Source organism: Mustela nigripes, chromosome 2 (genome assembly GCF_022355385.1).
Source record: "Mustela nigripes isolate SB6536 chromosome 2, MUSNIG.SB6536, whole genome shotgun sequence".
Classification (NCBI taxonomy): Eukaryota; Metazoa; Chordata; class Mammalia; order Carnivora; family Mustelidae; genus Mustela; species Mustela nigripes.
The window spans coordinates 210,885,112-210,909,815 of NC_081558.1; the positions used below are offsets into that span (position 1 = coordinate 210,885,112).

A 24,704-nucleotide genomic window follows, 5' to 3' on the forward strand; every position below is an offset into this window, starting at 1 on the left:
AGAGGATTTGAGAGAAAAGTATTACCTTGCCCTTTGAGAAGGACCTGCGTGGGCACAGGTGTTATCGGTTGAATGGTTAACTGCCCTGTGCACGACAGGAGGCAGCCCGGCCAAGGCGGACATTCAGGACCAACCAGAAATGTCATTTCTGCACTTTGGAAAAGTGCCCAATATATCTGAACATAGTCATCTCCTCCCTAAAACACCCTCCAGTGACTCTCCAGGGCGGCCGGCAGAAAGCCTTGACTGCCCCGCCGAGCGCCGAGGTCCACCCACTGTCAGCCAGGCCACCTGCCTGCGTTCCCTGCGCCGGGCCCGTGGCCTGTGCGCTCCTCCTTGGCGTCCGTACTCAAGTCGCTCCTGCAAACAGCCCGATGCCTGCCCATGATCCAGCCCCTCCTGTGGCCCTGACCACCCACCATCCCCGGGGCCGGTCAGCTGGCAGTGGTTCCCGGGCCGCCTGGGACTTTTATCAAATTGAGCAACCCAAGAGTTTCTCAACTTGCAGGCCGCTGTGCTCTGGACACAAGCCATCGAATTTTGGCCAACATGCAACCGCGTTTTATTTTTTCAGCCACAACTGCAGATATAGGCAGTTAGGTGATGTCTGCCGGTAGAGTATGGGACGGGGTGGGTCGTGGGGCCCGTGTGGAAGGAGGGACGGTTTGCTTTGAGTTGGAGATAAGGGACAAGGCAAAGTCTGAAGCCGGTGCCAAAAGAAGAAGGTGGCTTTCTTGGGATTTATGAGACATTTGCCTGGAGAGCCTGAGAGGACTGGGCATAATCCTGGAAGGTAGGACAGCACCCAAGGGAACGGGGCTGTGCTGGGCGTTCTGGGATCCAGAATTTAGCTAGACTTGTGTGTCTGTCCCTTTCTCACGGATTCCATTATGATGCTCCAAGGGCGGGGACTTGGGCCCCTGTGTTCTCTTCACTGCAGTCCTCGGTCCGCATGGCTTTGGTGGGTGCTCAGCGACAACGAAGGAGCTCAGCCACGGGGGCAAATGGCTCTGAGCAGGGACCAGAGTCTGGCCTCCGTGTCGCTGGCAATGGGAAGGTGAGAGCAGAGGGCGTCTTGTGGAAGCGCTGGGAGCTTGGAGCAGTTCAGACGGGTCTGTTACATTATTACTGACCGAGAACTGACCCACAACCAAATCCACACAGCTTCTTTTTAAAATCTCTTCTCGAGAAGTAACTGTTGTAAACAAAACCATCTTCAGTTCTGAGCCCTCCCAGGACCCGAACCTCTTCTGCCCAGTGAATATCATCTACAGTAAAACGCACCCGCACCATCTGTAATTTTATGCTGGGAGTTTGGGGGGATGATTTTTATCCTTTTGTCTTTGGGGGTGATTTGGCTACGAGTAATACATTTAATTTACAACTGTCTTCGATATCTTGGCACTGATTCTGTATATTTGGGAAACCCTGCACAGACAGACAAAATGTGAACCCCAAATAGTTTCAAAAGATTATGTTTTTATAAATACTACATTTACCAAAGAACAAAGTGCACAGAATGTTATGTTTTGTAGACTTTTTAAAAATTTCCATTTTTAAAAAGCTTTTGTTTATTTATTTGACAGAGAGAGAAAGAGAGAAAGAGCAGTAGGATCCCCGCCCTGGGATCATGACCTGAGCCAAAGGCTGACGCTTAACTGACGGAGCCACCCAGGCGCCCCTATGCTTTATAGACTTTTGTTAAACCTTTGTTAATATCGATTTTCTCTGAAGCAATTCATTCCTGTTCTGGGCTGAAGTGTGAAAACTCCGAGGCCCATGGCCCTGGCCTATGGCTCCTGATGGACCAAACGAGCCTTTCCTGGGCGAGAGGATGAAGACACAGGTTCATCAATTTATTGACTGATTGATTGATTGAGCTCAAACCTATGTGAGCAACAGGGGGCTTGGTGAGCAAGATAGACACTGCCCTTGCCCCGTCAGTGGGTGGGGGGTGCGGGCACACAGAGCCTGCTGCCCGAGCGACAGTCGGCAGACAGGGAGGTTAGGCTTGGGGGCTCGGCCCCTCCTTTCCAAACAGCCGAGACCCTCATCCTCGTCTCCCCTACCTGCCATCAAAGCCCACTCTTGGATTCTTAACACTTTATCCCGCCCAGGAGGTATTTTTAAGCCTAAAGGATAAAGGTTTAATCGTGAAATTTCAAACACCAGTCAGGGTACAAAGGCGGATCGGAAGAGGAAGGTTTTGAGCATTTTCTAATACTCCTAAAGTCACTCCATTGACTGGTGACTTCTGTCCTTGCAGATATGATAGAAGCCAGGAGATACTTCAGATTAGATGGATGGACAGATGCACGGATAGATGGATGCATGGACGGATGCATGGACGGATGGATGGACGGATGGATGGACGGATGGACAACAGATGATGGACGATTCTATCACCTTTATTCTCTCAGCTTGTGTTTGAAGCTTGATTCGTTTTCTGACTTCTCAGAGAGCTGGGCTAAGGTCTGACAGACATTAGGGAGTTGGTAAAAAGTTTGTTGAATGAACAATTTAATGAAAGGGAGGTTATATATGAAGGAGGCCTGTGTTTTTGGGGTTTCTGTTTTGGGCTCCTTTTGATTTGAGTAACACACAAGCAGGCAACTTGAGTCTGCAGTTAGCAGAGTCTTGGCTCTCTTCTTGGGCTAAAGGCCATTGAAAGCTTGACCTTGCTCAATTTATTGACAGCATATCCAATCGAAGCCACGAGACTCCCATGGAAACCTCTGTTTCAGATTTCATTTTAACTTGGCAGAGGTCTGACCTTGGTGGGTTCCTCGTATCAGTAATAACAATAGTAAAATGATACCAAACACTAACATAGCACTCATTGTGTGCTGTTTGTGGTTTTAAGCACATTACATATATTTACTTACTTAACCCTTAAAATAGCCCTTTGCTTTAGGTACTACTATTTATACCATTTTATGGGTGGGGAGATGGAGGCTCCAGGAAGAGAAATGACCTGCCCAGGGTCACCCAGCTCTAAGGGCAGAGGCAGGACTTGAACCCAGGCAGATTGGCCTCAGTGTCTGGGCTCATATCACTGTATACATCACATCCCCAACATCAGCTGGCAGCTGCCATGCTGCCATCACTGAAGGAGAGCTTTTGCTGCCCCCTCACAGAGAGGGCTCTTGTGGGCACCAGGCTGGTCAGGGGCTGGTCTGGAGTCCTGGCATCGATGATGTTGTAACCTATAGAGGGACCGGCGAGGTGGAGGCTGCTCCTTGCCTGCCTGCTGTCAGCTCGGGGGTGAAGAGAAGCCCAGTTGCAACAAGGAAACAACCAGCCTCGCATCCTTACCACCCCACAGTGGGCTGAGCGGGGCAGGGACAGGTGTGTATCCATGTATCCATTAGAGGACTGGGCAGTCTGGTCTCTCTCCTGAGGATGACCAGGGACTCACTGGCCCTTCATGGGGAGGCGGGGGGGGGGGGGGTGGTGTGCATACCAGACCATCAGGTCCAGCCACAGTCTACTTCAGAATTAGGGGCCCTGGGGCCATTTGGGAGAAAAGATACTAGAAATTTACTCTCTCAATTCTGGAGGAGGCCAAAATCCAGGTGGCAGCAAGGCGACGCTCCAGAGCGTCCGGGTAGGATCCCTCCTTGCCTCTCCCAGCTTCCAGTGTGGCTCGCCATCCTAGCCCTGCTCTGCCTGCAGCTTGTTTTACTCCAATCTCTGCTTCTGTCTTCACTTGGCTTCTTGCCTCTGCGTCCCTCTCTTCACCAGGCATTTTCCTCTTATGAGGACACCAGACGTATTGAATGAGGGCTCAGTGACCTCGTCTTCACTTGATTGTATCTGCAAAGACCCTATTTCCAAATGAGGTGCCCTTCCCAGGTACCAGAATTAGGACTCAAACATATCTTTTTTGGGGGGACAGGACTCAACCCATCACAGCTGGGGGTATCTGTGGCTCACCAGGTACTTCTTACCATTTCTATGCTGTGGGATGAGACTGTGATTTTCATTAGGACCAGGAAGTCTCAGCTGGCAGCATTGATACCTGAATGTCGGCTAGATCGATAGAGCAGAAGGTGCTGTATCAGTGAAGTTCATTTCCAAATACAGAGCAAAAGCAAGATGCCGTCCTAATCTTACACTTTGTTTTCTGAAGCTTCTGCCTTGGCTGCCTCAGGACCCTCTCACCCTGAGTTAAATGGCAACAAAGTGACAACAAAGGCAAACCGAGTAATTATCTGGAAGCCATGTAACCGCATCGAGGGGAACCCCTCATTTCCTATCAACTGTAAATCACAGCATTTGCCCATTTCTTGAAAGAATCCTACAGAAATAGCTAGGGTTAATAGTGCTTTGTAGTCTACCTCCAAAGAGTGTTGGAAAAAATTTAGCGGGTACATTTCCAAGTAGGAAATAGACAAGTGAACTGATGGCAAATGTATTTAACAGGGAAGACCATGGAGAAATGAATTAAATAGGATCCTATTCATGCTTTTATCCTAGAAGATGAGGTAGATTTTAGTTCAAGCAGGGCTTCTCTGGTGCTGTCTGAACATAGATATGTTGGCTAAGGCTGGTCTCTTGGTAGGAGATGGGAAGTTTCTGAAATTTAAACAACCCATCTGTGAGACATGACCTCCCTTTTATTAATCTGGTGCCCCTAATGCAGCTGACCGCAGTCTCAGCAACACATATTTCAATGTGATCTTGTATTTGCTAATGGCTCTTTTATACTGTGGACACAGGAAGATTTAACTTGTTAGGTGAGATAGATACCAGGAACACCACAGCCCGAGTGCCCAGAGATCATCTGATACGTAGTGACCACGGAAGAATTATGGCTTAAATACTAAGAGGCCACAAGAATTGAAATTGGAAACTCAAACAGACATTTCTACACCCATTTCATTCCAGCATTATTCACAGTAGCCGAAAGGTGGAAAGAGCCCACATGTCCACTGACAGACGAATGAATAAGCAAAATAAGGTCCCTCCAAACAGTGGAGTATTGTTTAGCCTTAGAAAGGAATGAAATTGTGACACATGCTACAGCACAGGTGAACCTTGAAGACATTATGCTCAGTGAAATAAACCAGTCACAAGAGTCAATATTACATGATTCTACTTAAGGAAGGTCGGTCCCTAGAGGAGTCTGATTCATAGAGACAGAAAGTAGCAGGACAGATACTGGGGCCTGGGGAGGGGGAACGGGGAGTTGGTGTTTAGTGGGACTGAGTTTCTGATGCTGAACAAGTTCTGGAGACAGTCGGTGGTGATTGTTCCATAACAATGTGAATGTACTTGATGCCACCGAACTGTACACTTAAAAATGATCAAAATGGTAAGTTGGATGTTCTTTGTATTTTACCACAGTAAAAAACAAACACACACATACACATAAGATGTGTGTCTTGTCTTTGCCATTCCGTGTGGGGCCACCCCATTCCGTGTGGTCTTGGAGGAGTTCGTTAGTTTACGGGAAAGGAGTTTCATTGGGATAAAGGTTCTCAGATATGAACCGGGACAGCTCTGTCCTCTTATCCCTGTTCTAGATAATTCTGAGAGCCAAATGCCAGATCCAGACCCTGGCCCGCCTGGGAGGTTGGAGGACTGTTGGAGGATTTAAGGCCGGGAAACAGGGGTCTCCCTGCAGTGAGTCCTCCTTTCCTCGAGGAGGCACTGTGGGAAGGCCTGCTCAGCCTGGTACAGGTCGGGTGGGCCTTGCAACCCTTTGCAGGACCTGGTGGGGAGCCCACGGCCGGGTGGGATCAGTGAAGATTGCCTGCCATTCTGAACAAAGGCCTCACCTGTGCCAGACTCCTAATTGTTACCCTCCCCACGCGCAGACAGTCGGATGACGTTGGTGCCACACCTCTGGGTTCCCCACACCGTCTAATTTACCGAGTGCTTGCGCGCAAACTACTATCTAACCCTACAGGCGGCTCTGTGAGGCATCTGTTATCAAGTTTAGGCATCCTGTCCAGTCTTCGCAGCTGGTCCTAGAAAAATCTGGGCCTCCAACCCAAGCTTCAGTTCTTTCCTCCACAGGCTGCCAGCTGGGAGCTGCCCCCGCCCTCTCTCAAGCCTTCGGAAAAGGCCTCGGTGATGAGCAAAGTGGGCTCAGGGCAGAGCCCTGCAGGCCGGCACGGAAGGCTCCATCAAGGTTTGTTGAGTGAACAAGAACAGGGCTCAAGCAGGATTCTCAGAAAGGCCTTGCTCTTCGTTCCGGTCCTGGCTAATGTTCGTTGGGGCTGAGTGACCAGCACGGCTTTGCTGGGGCCCAGATGGAAACTGTTCACAAATATCTCAGCTGCCACGGATCAGGCAGCATGTGGATGGGAAAATCGGGTTCTCAAGACACACTCAGACACCATCAGGCCCCTTTCCGAAGGGACAGGAATATTCTCAATATTCAGTTTGAGAAGCACAGAGTGACGTTTGCATGTGCCCTGACGGACCTTACTCAATCTCCCTTCTGAAGTGTGTGCCCTAAAATGAGGCCCTTGAATCTCTACCTTCAGCTCTTAGTGATCCAGAATCTCCCTCCCTGACCAGAGGCCTCTTCCACGAAGAGGTTAACCAGAAAACAAGAAAGAACACACAGAGTTTGCAAACGCAGAGCAGCAAGGAATGCACTCTGTTTCAGAGAGTCGACGAAAATAAGAAAGGAGCCCGATGTCAAACTTAACACCATCATTTTAATTTCCAAGTGCTTTGGGGTTTTTTTTTCATGTTGGTTTCATGGAAATTTATGTTTGCGGAGAACACTGTATTTGCTACAGGATCTTGCTGTATTCATTTAGCCCGGTAATAAAAACCATCTGCCTGAAATCCCTTTTGGAACAAGAAAGGGTATAAACAAATAGGCAAATAGGCATAAATGACCATGGGAAGGGGGGGCTGCTTCAGAAAGGGGGAGCGTGGGTGAGCCCGGAGCAAACGCTGCAGGCCAATATTTGCAGGAGCTGTTACCTTTGGAAGGCATGTGTGAGGCTATTATGAAAACCTGTACAGCTTTCAGATAAGTATGGTACATTTTGGGAGAACGGGCAGGCACCTTTCCCTTCCTGAACACTCACTCTGTGCTTGGGGTTTCACCACCAGAGTGAGAACAATATTAGGAAGTACTGACCCACGAGTCTCTGCAGTGGGTTGGGTAGTGTCCCTGCACCCCAAAACTCATATCCACCTGGAACCTGATTTGTGGCCTTATTTGGAAGCAAGGTCTTTGTAGATGTAATGAAGAGGAGGTCATACTGGATTGGGGGGGGGGCTGTCAATCCAGTGGCTTCTCCTTGTAAGAGGAGAAGAGGAACAAGAGGAGAGGCGAGAAGAAGGCCATATAAAGATGAGCCAGAGCCTGGGGTGATTCAGCCACAAACCAAGGAATGCTATGGGGTGCCAAGTGCCTCCAGAGGCTGGAAGAGTTAAAAAATGGATCCTCCCCTACAGCCTTTGGAGCCTTCAGGGAACATAGCCTTGATGACATCTTGATTTCACTCTTCTGGCCTCCAGAACTGTGAGAGAATCAAGTTCTGTGGTTTGGGGGGGGTCTCCTGATTTGTGGTGATTTATTATAGCAGTTACAGAAAATGCATACAGCCTCCCCCCCTTCTGCTGGGAGCTGTTTAGGCTGAGAGAGATGGGGCATATTAGAACCAAGGAGAACTTGGTGACATTCTTGGCCCTTAAGTTAGGAGCCGAGGTCCTGGAGTGGGAAGAACTGATCTTGAAAGAATCCATATTGAGCCAGTGTTTGGGTCAGCTGGTTTTTGTCTTGCTACCCGTGAGGAGATCGCCGGATGGCCACTAGCTGCTCCTGACCCCCAAGGAGGAAAGAAGGCGGCTCGAGAGCAAGCTGTTGGTCAGAGGCTCTGTCCTATCCTCCTGGTCTTGGGGTCAGCTCCACAGAGTGGTGGGGCACCCTAGGAGTCCTGGCTGAGCTGGAGGGTCTGTGGGTAGAAAGGGCTGATCTCCCGGCTGTCCCGGAAGGCATGACATGGAGAAAAACTAGCAAGATACTAGGTTTTCTACTTTTGATACTCAACATAGGATTTTATGTTCTCAGCAAGTCAGTGTTCTTAAAAATCAGGCGTTGAATGGCCAGAGATAATTTTAGAAATTCCTTTAGCTCCTATCACCATATAAGGATTGAGGCCTAGAGATTCAATATCTGAAATTCTTATAATCTAGAAAACTCAAGACATTGCATACAAGTTTCTGCCCCGAGGAACAGGGGAGCCTCAGTTCTTTCCAGCCCTGGTGAGCAAGGATAAGAAAGACCAAAGAAGGGAAAGTCGGTGATCATGTCTGCTTGTGCCGATCTCCGCCAAACTGAATGTTCTGGGGGTGACCCAAAGAAAATGGGCTTTTCTTCTGCTCCCTGTTTGGATCCTTGGAGGAGTTAACCCCATCCCCACACGGGGATGCCTGGGTGTCGGGGAGTGAAGCATGGTCACAGGAAGGTGGGAGGAGTGAGCTCAAGTCGGGATTCCTGGCTCCCTTCACCTCCTCTGAGGCCTGCAGGTGTCCTGGGGATCCTCACATGTCCCCAAAGCAGGTACAGCATGTAGCCGAAAGCCTGGCTGGGAGTCAATGGCTGGAAGGAGCCCACCTTGGCCAGGGATGGAGTGGGCATCCCACCAGACATTGGGGGATCTCCAAAGTGGCTTGGTCGCACATGAGAGCTCCTATGCCTCGTCTCTCAGTCCCTTGCGTTCACAAGGACATCAACTGGATGCTCAGAGGGCAAAGCCAGCCCATGCTTCCCCGACCGGGTACCTATCAGTATCAAGACCAACATAGCTTCTTGGTAGAAAAGGCCAGTCAGTACAGGACTGGATGGGAGATCTGTCACCTCCGCGTGGGGACTGGGGGCTTCCCTATGCCCCGGCTGCAGTTCCTCTGTTGAAGTCCCAGCCCCCAGGACCTCAGAATGTGACTGGGTTTGGAGACAGCGCCTTTAAAGAGGCAAGAAGGCAAAATGAAGCCGTATGGGTGGGCACTGGTCCAGTCTGGCTGGTGGTCCTTCCCAAAAAGACACGCGGAGGGAAGACCATGTAACGCCAGGGGCAGAGGCCGGAGCGGTGCCGCCACACGCCAAGGGCTGGCAGGTCTGCTGCAACGGCCGGCCGGGAGCGGGAAGACGCAGGGAAGGATCCTCCCCCAGAGCCGTCAGAGGGAGCGCGGCCCTGCTGACAACTTCCTTTTGGACTTCTAACCTCCAAAATTGAGAGAATAAATTTCGGTTTTTTAAATCACTCAATCTGTGGCACTTATTTCTGGCAGTCCTAGGAACCTGAAAACACAAACAACAACGACCAAAACCCCAAAACCCCATGTCATCAAAATTGGGGTTTCCGAAGGACTGTGCTCTATCTAAGTCTAAGTGCATTTAAAAGCCTTTCTCCTGAGGACAGATGCCTCCAGATTTAGGTGGAGGTGGCAGGGCATCTCCGGGAAGCGTCCCTTGCTCGCCCTTCCTGCTGGAAGTCACCTGGTCTGGAGCCCTAAGAGCAAACTCAGCGTCCCGCAGGGCTGCCTCCCGCGGCTGGAGGAGCAAGCCGGACGGGCGAAGGAAAGAGACACACGGCACACAGGCTGCCTTTGCCTCCCTGAAGGAAGCAGCCCCAAGTCTGTTTTCTTTTCTCTTCTGTCAGATTGCTCTTTCCTATCTCCAACAACTCCTATCTTTCCGCAAACTCAAGCAGGCCGGCCAAGAGCTGTGAGAGTAGCTAACTTCAAAGGCGTCACATAAATCCTCTTCAAGCCCTCAGCCCAGGAAGCCGGATCGACGCCGAGAAGTCACTCCGTATTTCATCGCTGTGTAACTGCGACTCTGTTCCCCCTGCAGGTCCCAGCTGTCACCTTCATGGCCACCACCAGGATCCCCGCCACCTCCGGACACCTGCATGAGCCACCCTGCAAGGGCTGAGGGACCGAGCCGCACCCCAGAGCTGCGGCTCGCGGCTTCCAATTATTCCAGGGGCGCAATCGCTGGGGCAGCCTCGTGGTTCCATTTCCTTTGCCGATTTCAGGGTAGCTTTGAAGCAAACGGAGGGACGCGATGGGGCTCCAAGGGGGTCCGTCTTTGGTCTCAACCCCTGGCAGTGACCTTGTTGGCAAGGGGGGAATGCCTTTGTGCGCAGGGACAAAGGTGAGTGGAGAGCAAAGGGAAAAACATGACATGATAATAATCATGCCTTCTCTCTGGTCCGGAGGGATGGAACGTGCGCTTTTCCTTCTACCCAGAATTTTGTCTTCCATCTCCTGTCTGGGTTTAGTTATCCAAGACCTGGAGGACAGCAGACGGCAGAAGCTGCTTGGCGGCGGGCTGGTGGGATAACATGAGGTTTCCAGTCTCGGATGAGGTATGTGCCCTGAAGCTCACCAGCTGGGTTATGAGGATGAGCCGTGTCTGGAAGAGACTGACAGCAACAGGCAAGACAGGCCCGCAAGGCAGCCCACCGTCAGGCGGGAGCCCCTGGAGCAGAATCCTTGAGCTCCAAGGCAGAGATGACCAAGGATCCCTGGTTCTGGAGCGGGACCGGGCTTGCCGCGCCCTCCGGTGCCACGCGGGCTCGGTGCCCGTGGGGTCCTCGCGGGAAGCTGAAACCCAACCAGGGCTCCGCTCTCCAAGCCCCAGTCCCTGTCCCGGGGTCACGTCCTTTCCTCCTAAGTGACTGACTTACTCAGCACTGAAATATTTTTTGGACTCAGCCACCCAGACGGGGATGTCCTTTTGCAATCCGGCCAACGGGTGAGGCACCCCCCGCCCCCCGTTTTTAGAAACCAATTTTCAGTTTCCACGTGCATGAGCCGCCCTGATAGGACAGAAGAGAAACCTTTGTACGGTTGTTTTTTAGGAAACTTCACAGAGGGCAGGAGGCAGAGCGACATGATATCAATGATGGCGAGTGGGAAGTGACTTCACACACGGGTTGGGGGTGGGGAGCACAGAAGCCCGCAACTCGCGGGAAAGCTATCCTTTGGAGTTATTGTGTGAATGGGGCCATTCTGCCCTCAGCCTTCTCCAATTTTGAATTTATAGGGGGAAGTCCAGGGCTATAATTTAGTGAGGAAAATGGGGGCATTGTGTTTTCTCTTTGAAACGACCCAATACTTAAATGGAAAAACAAGACCTGCTCTTAACAATCATTTGGTACACATTTAATAACCAGAAAAATCCTTTAATTTCCGGAGGAGGCTCAGAAACCTTTAGGAACGAAGCATGTGGCTGCGGTGGTATCTCTGTTTAGGAAACGCGTGGAACAGGAACTAGGAAGATGTGCAGGGGCGCCGAGGGGCAAGCCGTCTGTCTGCAGGCTGCCTCCTGGGAGGACTTTGCCCCCTGTCTTCTGTGGATGGGGCTGGAGGGAGGCAGGCAGGGCTTCCTGCCGGCTTCCTTGCTCAGGTTCCTCTGCTGAGCCACTGCCCAGCCATCCTTCACTCCCGAGGGTGCCCTCACTTTCTCTTCTTCCTCAAGCCCCATCCCCTACGCCCCTTCCTGGCTTCCTGGGGGAGGGGGGCAGGAGCCAACACCCACAATCTGCATGCCTTCAAACAACAGAAATTTGTTCTCTGATACTCAGGAGGCTACAAGTCCCAAATCAAGGTGTCAGCAGGTTGATTCCTCAGGGGGGCTCAGGGGGTTGCCCTCAATCACTGGCCCTCCTTGGGTTGCAGAAGCATCACCCTGATCTCTGCTTCCCTCATCATCCCTCTGTGTCTGTGTCTGTGTCTGTGTCTGTGTCTTTTCTCTTCTTCTTAGAAGGACACCAGTCATACTGGATTCAGAGGTCACCTTCCTCGGGTATGATCTTGTCTTAACTCTATGGCCCTATTTCTAAATAAGGTCACATTCTGGGAATCTAGGAAGGACATGAGTTTGGGGAGGGGGACACTGTTCAACATAGCGTACCCTCATTCTGCACACACTGAAGTCCCCAGAACTCGGAATCCCAAGGACGTCACCCATGGGAGTTCCCCGCCTTACAGCCCTTCTCTGAACGTTATGCCCCCGCAAAGAAATCCATTCCCCTCTACCCCTGTTGTTAGGACCAGACTCCTCTACCTCCATTTTCAACATCCCCCCGCCCCCGCCCCACAAGGTGTGTCCCCTACCGCCCATGCGTTCCCACGCCCTGTATCTCCTCTGCCCTGCGGCCACCACACCTGGTCTCGTGGCTCCTGTCCTCGCTCCTTCCAACCGTTCCTCTCCACTCACTGTGCGCGTCTGTCTGCTGTGTCACCGGCACACAGTAGGTCTCAGTTCACACGTGTGTGGTCCATTGCGTGGGATCCCCTGCCGTCTCTCCCAGGCACCTTGGGGCTGCACTGACATAGCCTCTGTTTCCAGGACCCAGGAGCAGTGATCTGGCGGAGGTCCCTCCGTCCCTCCGCCACGCCCTGACTCTCCTGTTCGCAGGTGTTCCACTCAAAAGCCATCGCCCCAGCTACATTTTAGGCTTCTCGAAGGCTGAGACCCTGATAGACCTGTTTCTGGCCTCACAGCCCACTCCAAGCGCTGAGAACCCTCAAGAAGTTTTCCCTTCAAATGAGTCAGATTGAAGCCATTTTGCTTTATGAGCCTGGGTTCCTAGAAAGAATTACTCACTGGGGTTTGAGTCAGTGTATGATCTTAACACAGTACGACTGGGGATAAAATCAAGCTGTTTTATATGTGTTTTGAGTTCTAAGGGTGGACCTGAGGGCTGCCTGTATTAGCATCTGCACGGCTGCTTGTTAAAACCTGGGTTCCAGAGCCCTGACCCAGACCTACTGAACCAGAATTTCAAGAGGTGGGTCTGGGGGTTGATGTTTTTCCACCAGCTCCGGCCCCCTCTGGGGGATTCTTATGCAGGGTAAAGCTGAGGGTCATGGATCTAGACATATAGACAACAAATATTGATTTTAGATATCCTAGCGGATTCAAGGACAAACTAGTGACTTAAAGCTCACAGACTCAGCCAGGGCAAAGCCAAAAAACGGCTTATTGCTTCCTAGGTGACCAGTCACGTCAAGGACCGTGATAGTCTTCTGGTGCGGAACGACAGTCTCACAAAATCAGGTGGCTGGTGGAGAAGATCTGGGGGACTCTGGAGTGACCCCATGGGCGGTGTTGAGCCTGAAGCCTGTCCCAGCTGCAAACAGAGTCTACCTGTCTTCCTACACTGGTTTCCCCCAAGGAGGAGAATTAGAGAATGCTGTTCATTTATAATGTTTGCTTTGCTTTTGGAAACACCTCGGGGCAACTCAGGATAGGTTTTCACAGTGGTGTTTGACTTGGCTTAGTTGCAAAGTTCCCCCTTTTTAGTCTATTTATTGCAAGTTAGCGCACAGCCCCTATGCAGGAGTCCAGCACCAGGTCTGACAGAAGTCGAGGGCAGGCACATGAAAGGAAATGGTGGGAGCGCTGAGTCGTGCGTCCCCACACCTTCCTTCCTGGCTGAGAGCTAAGCCGAGGTCCGACCTGTTCCTGCAGCCCAGTGATGCCTCGGGATGGAGGGATACCTCCAGCCACGGCCTCCCCTCCAACAGGGCCCAAAGCATTATTTTCGAAGAAGGAGATGTAATCCCTTTTCTTAAGCTCCCGTTTGGCTTACCTGTTTCCTATTCTTTGTAAAAATTCAACCAGCTTTCACTAGTAAATTGCTGGTCCTCTTGATGTTTGCTTTCAAGCTCCAGTAGATGGGGGCGCCTGGGTGGCTCAGTGGGTTAAAGCCTCTGCCTTCAGCTCATGATCCCAGGGTCCTGGGATGGAGCCCCACATCAGGCTCTCTGCTCAGCAGGGAGCCTGTTTCCCTTCCTCTCTCTCTCTGCCTACTTGTGATCTGTCTGCCAAATCAAAAATGAAAAAAAAATTTTTTTTAATTTAAAAAAATGCTCCAGTAGATGCCACGTTACATTTTAATAATAGCCCAACCTTCACCACTGTGCTAGCTGTTGCATTTACACCGCTTCATTTAACCCACACAAAACTCTGTGTGATGGGTGTTATTAGATCTCATGTGATAATGAGAAAACAAATACAGAGAAGTTAACTGAGTGGCCCAAGGTGGCCCAGCTCATCAAGGGAGACCAAGGCTTGCGACTCAGCGCCGTGTTTTCTCAGTGATGGGAGCGCTCTCTGCCTGGTGATGACCTACGCCGGCCTGGACCTTGTTTCTCTGCCTTGAAGAAGAAGAAAACGAGTTTGGCTGCGGGCTGGAAGATTTGCCCTAAGGCTAGCCCCTGTTTGCATGACCTGTCCAGCTCGTATTAGCAAAATGAAACGTGAGAAGATCTGCAGGCTTATACTGACATGTCTGCAGAGAGTTTCTGTCCATATGATTCTTTTCGTAAACCTGAAAAGCGTGATTGAGATTCACTAGTTTGAGGGACAGAAACAGTTTAAGATCCAATCAGAACATAATTGGGACTTTCAGGATATGGCCACCGTCATCTGACTCAGGGAGGACCATGCACAAAGGTGTGGGTATGGGGTAGAATCTGGTACATTTGGGGCTTAGACTGGCGAACTGAGTTGGAACCTATGGACTTCAGTGCCCCACACTTCATACTTGAAAATTGCCTTCTGACTGCTTTCCTTCCATATTTCCTGCAGTGTGGCAGCCTTCCTGCCCCAGCCCCAAGCATGGCCATTGCAATCCGTGGCTATTGCTCGCTCTGTTAATCTCTCTTATCAGCAGCCTGGGCCTGAATTACAGGACCCCTGCTTCTCTCTACTTCAGGGCTCACACAGCAGGCTCCCAGCCAACTCCTGTTCCTGGATAAAGGTTGTTCTTCGGGGGATGAGGAAGACTAAAGTGAGAATAGTTTTGGACTTTGTTACTCAGCCATGAGAGAACACTGGATAGAAAAAAGAGTTCTATGAATTTAAAAAGCCCAGTGATGGATGAAGCCCAAGGACCCCTAACGGGGCCCAGCTATTGTTTAAACATGAATCCCATGTCTGAACCTTGTCTACCTCAGTCGATGGGGGCCGGACCAGCAGGCTGGAAGGGGTTAATGGTCCTTTTCTGCCTCGACTATGCCAGACCACGTTTTGACTTTCTGTGATGAGCTAAAAGCAGTAAGAATAAACCACCACGAGTAACAGTAAGCTCTCACTACCACAGCAGCTGCCCAGTATGTGTTCTGGTTTACAGATACGAATTCTAGTAGCCACAGAAGCTGAAGTCGGTGCTGTTACCCCAAGTTCGCATTGAGGGGAAACAACAGATCTGACTTGCACAAGATTACAACGTTAGCAAGGGGTAGGGCCCAGAAATGAATGGGATCCTTTCTTCTCCACACTGTCTCCCATGTAACACTATTGTTTTCCCTGCTGTGGTCTGATGCAGTATCACATTCTCCTCCTGCACTAGCCAGGTCAAGAGTCATTATGCCATCCTGGTAGTATGCCAAGGGGTCAGTCCCGGAATTAACAGGGTTCACTCTCAGCCAAGAAGAGAATATTCCGAGGAAATGATACCTTAGATGTTTCTTCCCCCCTTAGTGGATAGACATTACTTGGGAGGATTATGGTGTGTTACAATTATATTACTGTGACATCTTGTAAATTTCATAGCCACTGTTTCATACTTCATTGGCATTCCTGATCTCATCTTGGTGTTTACTCCAAATAATATTGTGTGGATGAATGTGTAAACCTCAAATGCAAGTTGTAACATTATTTGATGAGACACTAAATGATGATGTCTACAGGAATGGATTTTTTTCTTGAATATCATGGCTTTAAGGTTATCCATGATTCCTTTAATACGTAGAGTTTCTTTGCATTCATATTATAATATGAATTATAATATGTAAGGAAATATATATAACAATATAACTCTTGTAAGAAACAAGAGTTGTTTACTCTTTGTTTATAAAACAAAACACTGAATGTTTCTCAACTATTAAAAAATCCATTTAATCTTGAAAACATCTGACTTGAATGAAGGAACAAGTTCTCAGTCAACACAATGGAAATTAAAAGTTTGGTCTGATGCAGTATCACATTCTCCTCCTGCACTAGCCAGGTCAAGAGCCATTATGCCATCCTGGTAGTATGCCGAGGGGTCAGTCCCGGGGCACCTGGGCGGCTGGGGCACCTGGGCGGCTTTCGGGGCACCTGGGCGGCTCAGTCATTACACGTCTGCCTTAGGCTCAGGTCAGGTCATGATCCCAGGGTCCTGGGTTCGAGCCCCATATTGGGCTCCCTGCTCACCAAGAAGCCTGCTTCTCCCTCTCTGACTCCCCTTGCTTGTATTCCATCTCTTGCTGTCTCTCTCTCTTTCTGTCAAATAAATAAATAAATTCTTAAAAAATAAAGTTTGGAAGCTTGCAAAAATTCTTTTTTTTTTTTTAAATTTTATTTATTTATTTGACAGAGATCACAAGTAGTCAGAGAGGCAGGCAGAGAGAGAGAGGAGAAAGCAGGCCCCCTGCAGAGCAGAGAGCCCAATGCGGGGCTCGATCCCAGGACCCTGGGATCATGAGCTGAGCTGAAGGTAGAGGCTTTAACCCACTGAGCCATCCAGGCACCTGGAAGCTTGCAAAAATTCTTTATGTGTGGGCTTCATCCCTAGACCTCACCCCTAGACCTATCATACTGTTAGGTCAGATCTCTGAGAAGTGTGGTTTGGCTAGTTAGAACTTAGAAAATTCTGCAGGCGATTTTAATATGTAGCCAGTGTTGAGAACTACTGGGTCTAGACAAAAATAGATTTTTAAATTTAGGGAGTTAGATCTGATTAATATCAATGTATAAATGTATCATAAAGGAGAAAGACCTACGTTATACATCACAATGAAGAGTTTTGAAATATAATGCAATTAAAATGTACGCAATGAATATAATACATACAGTAAGTCAATACAATACAGATACAATTCAATATTCAATAAATATTACTGAATGAATGAATGTCCTACAAAGTTTCATATGGACATTCATATTTTGATGAACTTAAGAAAACTGTAAGAAGTATCAGTGAGAAAAAAAACTTTTAAACTATGATACACCATATATTATAAGCTACGCTCCAGATTAAAAAATGCTCAAAACAAAGGGAAATTGGTTTTATAATGGATGGACTACAGTACATATTAGTAATGACCACTAGATGTCGCTCTAATCTGCTGCTTCAGGTTTCAAAGGCAACCTGAAAACTATTTTTCTCCAAGTACTTAAAATTGTAATAGTTCGCCTCTTTTAAAGACAAAAGACTTAAAAATCTCACATTTTGGGGGGGTTGCTGCTCATTTTTCCCTTGTATTAAGACCTACCCGAAGTATCTCACAAGGTGTAAAATTGTTTAAAATGTGATTTGAAAAGTTTGAATGACTTGATAGGAAAAGTGCAATTGCTTCCCTTTTATTCACAGCCCTAAATTTCACATTTCTCCTGTTTGTAGTGAGTTATAGAGAAGACACGATAATAGCAAGGCTGATGTTTGACTTAAATCAAGAAAGTAAAATCTGAAGGAAAGAAAATGATGTCTTCTAATTTGAAGTCAGGAGATCATGGCACCCTAAACACATGATTACTGCTAGCCATGATGAGAAAGGCCAGGTGAGAAGGGGGAACCCGGGTCAATCGGACTAGACCCCGAGCTTAGCCCATGCCTGGTGTTAATGCTGGGAATTGACCCAAGGCCTCTGTGGTTGAAAGCCTGGATGATTTCCCCTATTGGGTGAAGATCACTCTCCCAGTAAAAAAAATAAAGGTTTGGGGCCAAAAGGAAGTTCACAGAAGCTTCTGGAGAAGTGTATTAGAGCAGTACTCAAACTGTTCCAGATCACCAATGAGATGAGAACAGAAACTGAGATTAAGCATTTCAAAACAGTTTCGTAGCAAAACAACAAAGTCATTTTATGTCTGTGAAATGTAAGAAGAAATTGAACTTGCATTTTGTATGTATTTTTTAATTTCATTTTTCTAGTAATTCAGTATTTCTAGTCTTTTACAAAAGTACTAGTTCATAACAAATTGGAAATTTTTAAAAAGTAGTCTTTCATCCCAAGTAGCTTGGAAAGTACAGCTGTAGAGGTGGGAACCCTAGGACAATGGCCCAATTAAACCCATTAATAATTTTCTAATGGACAACATAGGCCAAAAGGGGCTGAAGAACAGGGGCATCTTGACTGTGAAACATGGAATGACTGGAAAGGTGAAAGGAAATCCTAAGAACAGCACATCTCAGGGAGTCCCAGCCTCTGAGCCCACAGTTTGCAGCTCACCCCAGGACCCCACCAGCTCTGCAAGGCTCAGAGACCCCTTGCCAGCACCCCTAAACTGCTCCCCTTCCACAATGCACACACACAACAAATCGGCCTTGGGCTAAGTGAAATTCAGGTGGCCACAGTGAAAAGAAAATGTAAAAACCACTCGGAATTGCTCATATCTTAAATATACAGTTTCATAAGAGAAATGCAGAGAGAAGGGCATATGTAAACTTCTTCCTGGCTTGACCCAGCCTAAATCAGCTGGCTTTGATGGAAATGAGGCTTAAAGCATGGTGGTTTTCCATGTACGGATAGCCGAGTTGGCAATTACTTCTCTACAAAAAAAAAAAAAAAAAAAAAAAAAATTCCTTGTTGTACTATCATACTATTAGTGTCATTTTTTGGAAAGCGAATTGGGAATAACTATCAAAATGTCAATTGTGAATACTCTTTAACCCAGCAATCTGCCTGCTAGAAATTCATACTACAGATATCCTCTTACAGCAAGCAAAGGCACACGTAACACAATATCCAGCACTCATTGGCTCTTTCTTCGAGGGATAAAACTAGATGAAACCAAGATGGCCTTCAATGAGACTAGTTAGCCGATGGCACCCCACACAGGAGAGAATGTACCATTAAAAGGTTCAGTGCTCCTACAGGTAGTCATGCAGAAAGAGCTCCAAGACACAATTTTAAGAAGCCAGTTGAGTGCAATGGGTACAGTGTGATCATATTTGTGTAAAACAAGAAGTATATGCATTTTGATCATGCAAAGAGCCTTTCCGAAGGCTGTATAAAAATCTGTTCGCTGTGGTTACCTCTGGGAAATGAAGTTAAGGGTCAAGACGAAAGAGAAAGACTTTTGTATCTGACATCACATGCTTCTGTTTCCTTTTTTAAGTAAAAATATGTATTAATATAACATGGAACAAGGTACCTATTGCAGAGAATAGAATCAAGAGCTATAAGAAATGGCAGCACATATCAGTCAGCTAAAAGTTACAACACAAGACAAAGGGCTGCATAAAAATTCAGTCATGCTGTAAAGGTCAAGAGACATCGACAAAGGGAAAAACACAACTCATAGATTGCCATCACCAGTGGCTGGTGAGTATTTTTAGTAACAGGCAATGATCAGCCTCTGGGAACCATATAAACCTCAGTGGAAGGTGTGGCAGGGGATCTGAGGCTTCCAGGTATCATAGCCATCACCAGGTCAAAGAGTCCAGAGACAACTGCCTCAGTATTTAATTACTCTGTGGACACAAAATGGGCAGAAAGGAGGTTGGGGTTGGTTAGTTGAATTAAAAAAAAAAAAAAAAAAAAGGTTATCTGGCCCTGTGTCCTGAATAGAGGGAGTGTCTTGGCCACCCGAAGCTCTGTTAACTTCTACAAATGAGGCATACACATTTCCTGTTTAATCCTATTCTGCACGTGGCCAATTCACTGTGATACCCTTGGTCTCAGAAATAATTTTCTTAGAAGTGGTATATAATCACTCTATTTATATATGTACATAATCCCAACCAGTGGGACCTGGGGAGGGAAGCTCCCTGCCCACTTAGGGCCTTCAGCACAACACACTCTCCACTACAAGTCTTCTCAGGGCAGAGGCAGAGTGAGTTCTGCAAAACACACTGCTTGCTCTGCTTTGGGTTTTCTTCTGCCTTTTATCCCATATTCTAGGGAACAGTTTTGATTCGATGTTGCAGGTCAAATGTGTTTAAGTGATCATTTTGGATTTGCCTCAGACAGACAAAGGAAGAATATTACGCTGGATGTCCAAATGCCAGTTTCCAGGAAGCAAGAGCTGCTTTCATGGAAATGGTACAGGAGGCTGGAGCTGAAGTTCAGGGAGCCATAGGGGATGGGTGCAAGTGCTTTGCAATTGTAAGGAGCATCATAAGCAGAACTGCACAGCTGGGAGAGAGGACGGAGGGCCCCTGAAGGAAGGTCAAGGTAGAAGCCAGAATCAAGCTTATGAAGCCCTGCAGAGCCAGCTTTCCCAACTCCTACACACTGTCTGTGCCATGCCTACCCGATACTGTGTGTGTGGGGTGGGGGTAGGGGGTGGGGCCGGGACTGGCTGAGCCAGGAGTGGTGGGCAGGGGCAGCCGGGCAAGTGGGACAACCCCCTCCCCCAGGATCATTACTGCTCAGGCCTCCTTCTACACTTGGAGGGAGGCTACACGTCCTGTTCGCCAGGGCAAGCCCGCTGAATGTCTGCTCCAGCCCCCGAAACGCCAGCAAGACAGAGACAACCGTCTTTTGCAGAACTGCCCTGGGGGTTGGGGTAGCTGGGGACAGGGAAGGTACTCGAATAGGGCCTGGAGGGAGGGGTGCCGAGGCCAGAGTGAGGACAGCGCCCTCTGACACAGGCCGGGTGCCCCGAATTGCCAGGCTTTTGTTTTGCTCACAGGGGCCTGCGGATTGGAGGCCAGAAATGAAGTCTCTGAGCGGAGGGGAGAGGCTGAAGCTGCCCCCAAGAGCCCTTCTTCCTGCTGGGCCCTCCCTTTGTTTATTCAGAGCACTCAGCCATTCCTCTGAGCAAATACTGAACAAATATTTTAAAAACCACCGTTTAAACAGTGTGGAATTATTAGCCTGTCTCCACCCGGGCCGGGCACAGCTGCTGCGCTCGCCACAGTGCACAACGCCTGTGGGCGGGAACTGCGGGGCTGGCAGCGGGCACTTCCGGCGGCGCCATCTTGCGAGGAGGCTGCGCTCCGACCTCCCGGAAGCTGCATGGACCAGACCTGCGCTCTGACCGGAAGTCACGTGCACAGCGCCCCGGGGCAGCCTCGTTTGCGGCTAAGTCAGGAGAAGCTTTGATGTGTGGGCGTGGAGCTTTCCAAGGGGAAAGGAGTCGGGATGAGATGGAACTTTTTAGGCCCAGGGAAGGGGAGCCGTGGAGTGCTGGCTGTGGTGTTGTCTGAGCGTCTCCCGGAAAGACGAGCAATGGACGGGCGGAGGCAGCGCCTGGAGGACGGGCTGCCGCTACCACATTGAAATTGTCTCTAACAGCCTCAGGAGTCCGGAGACGGTTCTCTCCGGGAGAGCAGTAGCGGCTCCCTCCGAGGCACTGGTTTCAGAGCGACACCCTAGAAACCGAGTCTGTTTGCCAGCCCCTGCCACGCTGCCAGGGGGAGAGATTCAGGGCCCTGCCTGAGACCCGCTTCCTCCCGCGGGGGCTCAGCAGAGACGTCGGGCCTCGGCTAGAGCCTGCGGTGTGAACGCCCAGAGCCCCGTTAAATCCAGGACTCGGTCGTGTTGTTGGCCTCCGGATCCTCAAATGCGGGGGGCACAGCTCCCGCTCCGCTCCCCTGAGCACTGAGCTGCTCGGGGCACTCTCCCATCAGCCCGACTGGAAAAACCGGAAAAGCAAGGGTAGCTGCCCTCAGGGGCAGCGTGGGTATTTTCTTTCCTTTTGGCCAGTGCAAGTTTAACTAGAAACTGGAATAATAATTATAATGATACATGTTTACAGGTTTTAACTAATTGATCCCTTGGAGTCCTCTTCTGGGGGGAAAGCATTCTACCCACCTCATACATCAGGAAAACAAGAGGCCATATGGTTGCGCTGGGCTGGGTGGTCGCTGGTGTCAGTAGGAGAGTGGAGACGTCGGTGTCAACAGTTCTTGACTTCTTGGCTTGGGTCCAGATTGCTGGGTCTTGCAGCCCCTGGAAAGGGGAACACATGAGAAACTGACGTGGACCAGACCATAAACTACCAGGAGCAGTTGGCTCTACTCAGGGCCCTGCCTGTGCCTGTTTCTCTTGGAAAGACGGGCTTGGAGAGGAGGAAAACCCATTTCTTCAGGAGTGTTTTTGCCATCTTTAATTACCAGTTAAAACAAAAACATTCTGTAGAGAAAACTCCACTTGAAAGAAAACTCCAAGTTGCTGTGAAGGTTTCATCTTTCCCTTTTGAATTCCAGGGTCTGCAGCCATATAATCCAATGCTGGCCTGAAAAAATATTTGTCTACAGAAACACCCACATGAGGTGAGGGGGACATCGGTGCCAGGGCATGGAGGTGGAACCTGTATGGTAGCTCCCAGCCAAGTCCCTAAAAATCAGGCTCTGACCTATTTGTTATGAACCCTCTTAACCCTTTGTAACAAAGGTATCTAGATTTTTCTCCCGATTCTACCTTCCCCATCTGCCAGCAATAGCTTCCTCAACAAATTTGGGTGAGATGGTGAGTGTAAGTATGGCCTGAAGGGCCATAAAGATCTTCAGTGATCATGACTATTTCAAGTTTGGGGAGGTGGTACAGACACAGAGGGGGCAGGCTGGGAGTCCTCCAACCCTGACATATGAAGACGCACACAGAGGCAGGCAAGTCAGCAAAGAAATGTAGGCTGGGTTCCCAGAGAAAATTGCTTGTGTGTGTGTGTTTGTTGGTTTGTTTTTTTGAATAAGTGAGCAGAAGGGTCAAGTACAATTCTTTCAGAGTATAACAAGACAGACTCCCAGCCCTTTTTGGAAGAATACCCTTACCATCTCAATAGATTCTCACCCTGAACCCATAATAGGCATTTACTTAGTCTTGATCCCATATTACCTGGTGGTGGTGTCCAATATTTCATATATGGGTACCTTATTTCCCCAAACACTTGGAGACTTTTTAATAGTAGGGACCAGAGTTTTCATAATCAATACTAATTAAAATGATTGATCAAAAAGTTTCCCCTTGTGTGTTATCAGCTGAGGAACATAAACTAATTTCAGTTTCATTCCTATTGCTTGATTTCCTTTCATCGTTCCAAGTTTCCTGTTAAGGCCCAAACTTTGAGAGTCTTCCCCAATGCAAAGAGCACATCTGGGAGACATGTGTTTCATTTCTTTGCTTTTTCATAATGGTAATTTTTTCAGCTACCACAGGAAGCTCATGGATTCAGAAGTACAAGGAGCCCCACCAAGGCCTAAGACGATATCCATTGATGCTATCAGCAGGTCTGAATGCCAACATCTGCTTAAAGAGTGATTGCCTTGAGAGGTTCATTTGGTTGGTCTGTTTGCAAGTGATAACCTCATATTGAAGTAATTTCTCCCCACTAAAGGGTCTAGAATAGGTTCAGTTGTAATCTATTTTATGTAGTTGTGACTGCCTTAGGAAACCTGGAAAGGGTTATTAAGAATGTGTATCTAAGCAAATGGATAACTTTTCCAGCTCAACAGTCTGTGAACACAATTAGTAGCCATTGAAATGGTTCTCCAGGAAGTGTGGGCTGTTAATAACTCTGCCCCGATGTTCCTATGTGAGCTGAACAATGAGATAATGTATAACTTTGCAAGTACCCCAAGTGCTCTGAATTGACAACCGCTCAGATAGATTGAGATGTTGTGCTGTCCTGCACCCAGAAAATACTACCAAAGGAGCAGTGGAAAATTATCAACTCTCTCTTGCTAATAGATTTATTTATCACTCTTGTTGGTAGACAAAAGAATGACAAAGTGATAAGCTGTGTACCTTTACTGGCTCAGAGAACAGCTCCTCGTCAGGCCACTAGAAGTACTAAGACAGCTCTTATGTGGCAAGGGAGAGAGAATCCTTCCATCAATAGCTGTTAATTGACTTTCGTTTTGTAGGAAAATATTATATTAAGTGCCTAGATATAGAAAGAAAAATATGTCCTTGGAATGTTTGTGCTCCAGCTAGAAAGATAAGGCACAAGATTGAAAGGCTACTTAAAATATAAGGCAATGGAATATCTACCTTTGGGATAATATTCAGTCATTACAATGAATGAAGTGGATCTAGAAGTACTGAGAGCTAAGTGGGAAAAGGCCAGAAGCAGAGCAAGATACCACTTATGTAAAAATGAAAGTAAAGCATCTATGTGTGTATGAACATAGGCTTATAGGCAAATGCATAAAGGGGATAGGACAAGGACACACCAAAATTGAGACAGAAGTTCCTTCTGGGAAGGAAAGTGAGATTGGGGGAGGGTAGTGCAAGACACAGTTCATATTTCTACTCCACATACTTCCGTGTTGAATAAGTTACTCAGAGCAAGAAGATATTTATGTATTTCTTATGTAAAAAAGGAAAAGGGTAAAAAATATAACAAAGCACGTACATGATAAACAGCAAAGGGTGACCCCAAAGTTTAGTGTGGTGGTCTTGCAAACTCTGCAACTGCCCCCCATCCCTTCTCCTTGTCTTCAGAGCCCGGCTTTGCTCAGGAATGGGTGTATATGTTTCCAGAGACACCTGAAAAAAAACCAAAATAATGGAGGTTCCAACTCTCTTCAGTGTTTCCTTGAGCTTGATCATAGAATATAATCAGGGCCAGTGAGAATCAAAGGGTTGCCCAGGGGACCACTGGTTAAGCTTCTCTCCTCTTGAAGAGAGGAGCAAAAAAGATAAAGCACCTCTTCCTTCTGCTAGGTACTGCAGTGTCTGGATGTGAGTACTGGCAGGTGGCGACCACCTTGTTCCTTAGGGAGCTACCCCAGCGACCAAGCCAAACACTGAGGATGCTGGCAGAAGAGAAACCTGAGTCC

General features: G+C 48.3%; 1 protein-coding gene and 1 long non-coding RNA gene across 2 annotated transcripts in view; one reads left to right on the top strand and one right to left on the bottom strand.

Moving 5' to 3' along the window:
- Positions 1-24,384, bottom strand: part of CLDN14 (claudin 14) — a 36,948-nt gene extending 12,564 nt beyond the window's left edge. The window contains exons 1-2 of the mRNA XM_059392330.1: positions 24,278-24,384; positions 21,736-21,873 (exon numbers count right to left, since the gene is read on the bottom strand). The gene's annotated coding sequence lies outside the window, so the exon portion shown is untranslated. The remainder of the gene's footprint in view (positions 1-21,735; positions 21,874-24,277) is intronic.
- Positions 137-13,937, top strand: LOC132012386 (uncharacterized). Its single transcript, XR_009402603.1, has 4 exons — positions 137-793; positions 9,830-10,132; positions 10,260-10,346; positions 12,982-13,937. It is a non-coding gene; the product is annotated as an uncharacterized LOC132012386 (long non-coding RNA).
- Positions 24,385-24,704: the final 320 nt, after the last annotated feature.